At 46.3% G+C, this 2,662-nt stretch overlaps 1 pseudogene; it reads right to left on the bottom strand.

Annotated features, from left to right (window-relative positions):
- Window positions 1-1,596: 1,596 nt before the first annotated feature.
- Window positions 1,597-2,258, bottom strand: LOC136168930 (BOS complex subunit TMEM147-like; annotated as a pseudogene).
- Window positions 2,259-2,662: the final 404 nt, after the last annotated feature.

Genomic DNA, 2,662 nt, shown 5'->3' with positions numbered 1-2,662 from the left:
GTGTGCTGAAAACAAACCAAAACACCTTTTAAAAAGGTGTGGTTTATACAAGTTGATTTTGACTGTAATTTAAGAATGAAGTTAAAGGAAGCCTTCACCTGTTGATCCCTGATTTCAGAAGGCTACTTGGAGTTACTGTTCTTGGTATGTGTTGCCAAAAATCCGAAGCATCTTTCCAATGAACAGATTAATTCCATCTTAATCTCCATGAACTGCTCTGCTATCACCCTGTACACACATGGTCCTCATTCCCCTGTCTCCTCTTAGCTATTTCTGATGCTTTTGTTAATCCCAAATTAAACCCTCACTTCTGTCTCATGCTTCCTCTGGATACTTTCTTACCTCAAGGCTCACCTTTTTACACAGTGTTCAGGCCAAAAGGTATTTTTTCTACTGAGTCCTTTGATCACTTGGCCCTGCCTTCCACCCCCACTCCCCCACTGAAAGCCTACTTTATTGATATCATGAAATGGTGCAGATATCAGTGGATATGACTTCAAACAAAGAAGGAAAAGAAGAAATAGCAGAATATGTCTAAGAGAAAGAAGGTGCTACGTTGAAGGAAGCAGATATCAATATGACAGCAGATGGTGTAGATAAACTCGGTACTAATACGGTCAGCTTGTTGAATTTGCCACATGGTTGCAACTGCAAACTCCTTACGTGCAAAACTCAGAAGAATAGCAAGTTTTGTAGGTGGTTATTCACTGATGCTCTGAGATCAAGAGCGATGCCACAATCAATTATTTCTATATTTGTCCAAGAGGCAGAGTACCTCACAATGTGTAGGTCATTCTTCTTAAAAGCTAATGATTTGTGAGGAGTCTTATTTTTGTGTTAACTGTAAACAGTCTCCTTCAAAGTTCAAAGGAGACATATCTATATATTCCTCACACCCCTCAGATTCAGTTTTGTAATAGGATGTAGGTTTTTCTTAGGCAGATACCCACCCCCCCAAAGAAAAACTGAGTGGATTATCACTGTGTCTTGATAATTAGGTAAAAGCAAAGTCCCTGTGGCAGTCTATTCTTTGTCCACTCTGTGTGTGGTAGGTGACACAGAAGGTGGAGTCCAGGCAGTGATCAGCATCACTGTGCTTTAAATTGCAATAACTTTTGAAATCCAGGCTTGGGACAGAAATCTGAAAGTGTGGACAAATTCAGGTTGCAAGTTGCTGTCAATAAGTAGATCACCCCCCAAATCTCCAATGATTCAAAATGAAGAGAAGTGAAGTCTCTCGGTCGACCCCATAGACGGTAGCCTACCAGGCTTCTCCATCCATGAGATTTTCCAGGCAAGAGTACTGGAGTGAGTTGCCATTTCCTTCTCCAGGGGATCCTCCCGACCCAGGGATCAAACCTGGGTCTCCTGCATTGTAGGCAGATGCTTTTTACCATCTGAGACACCAGGGAATTAATGGTTCAAAAGTGAGTATAAAATAAAGACCACACTTATCAAATTGACATTTAGAGCTCTCCGCAATCTGATAGCAACCTATTGCTTCAAAAAAGAATTTTTTTTAAACTTTCCAAATACTGTTTACTTCACTGAACCTGGGGACAGGCAGAAGGTACATGGAAGTCTGGGACGCCAAGCCTAGGCGTGCACGTTGACATACAGGGCCGAGCTGCTGAGGGCCAGAAGCCCCATCACCAGCACTCGAGTCAGCAGTGCCGTCCAGCTGCCCAGGGAACAGAGGTGGATGAAGGTCTCCATGGCAAAGGCCTTGTAGACGCTAAGGAACATCAGGAGGAAGACTGCGGGTCAGTTAGTGTGGTGCAGGTCATAGCGTGTTATCATCCACACCTGGGCAGAGGCGACGATGTAATGCACCAAACTGATGTTGGAGTCAGTGCTCATCTGGATGTATTTCCAGTCAAATCAATGCCCCCAAGCTCCAACCCAGAGGGGCATGCCACGGGTCATAATGAGTTCGGCGGTGGCCCAGTCCAGGGCAGCAACCATGATCTTATATTCCCCCTTGCCGGCATTCCGGGACATGACAAGGTTTAGGCCTATCAGGTCTGCCACGTCCACGCTGGCCTTCATGAGCTCCCCAGTGAAGTCACAGACGCCGCCTTCCCAGGTGGGAAAGAAAGTGACCAAGAACGGCATCTTGCACAGCTGCACGAACAGGTAGGCGACCCCAGCCTGGACGCACTTCCAGAAAGCACTGGACTCAGACCAATGCACTTGTAGGTGGTGAAGTAGCGGAAGTAGGCCAGAGCGAAGCAGTTCCGGAAGTGGAAGAGCGCCATGATGCCGGCCGCTTGGCCCACCTCGGCAGCCTGGCGCCTGAGCCCAGGCCTGGTGCCCGCCTGCTTCCACTGCGGCCCGTGCCCTCTTCTGGGAGCCTGGGTCCCGTTCCAACATTTTAGACTGTTGTTTTCATTCAGTTTCCTATAGAAAAATCTATTTACTGTTACTTCAAAACATTATATGGCCTCCAGGGGCTACGATTCTGTTTACATGTATCCCTTTTTGAGACCACCACCTCTTTACTTCTCATTTTATCTGAACCATGTCTTCCCTTTATATCCCTCCTAAAGGCTCATGCTGGGTTCTCTTCCCATTTGTTCTGGACCATGATGATCCCTTCTCTCTTCTGATCAGTGAGAGAACTGATCTCCCACACGTCTCATTAGGCTATCTTTGCTTGCTA

This window comes from Muntiacus reevesi, chromosome 1 (genome assembly GCF_963930625.1).
Source record: "Muntiacus reevesi chromosome 1, mMunRee1.1, whole genome shotgun sequence".
Taxonomy (NCBI): domain Eukaryota; kingdom Metazoa; phylum Chordata; class Mammalia; order Artiodactyla; family Cervidae; genus Muntiacus; species Muntiacus reevesi.
This window is presented reverse-complemented; position numbering and strand designations above follow the sequence as displayed.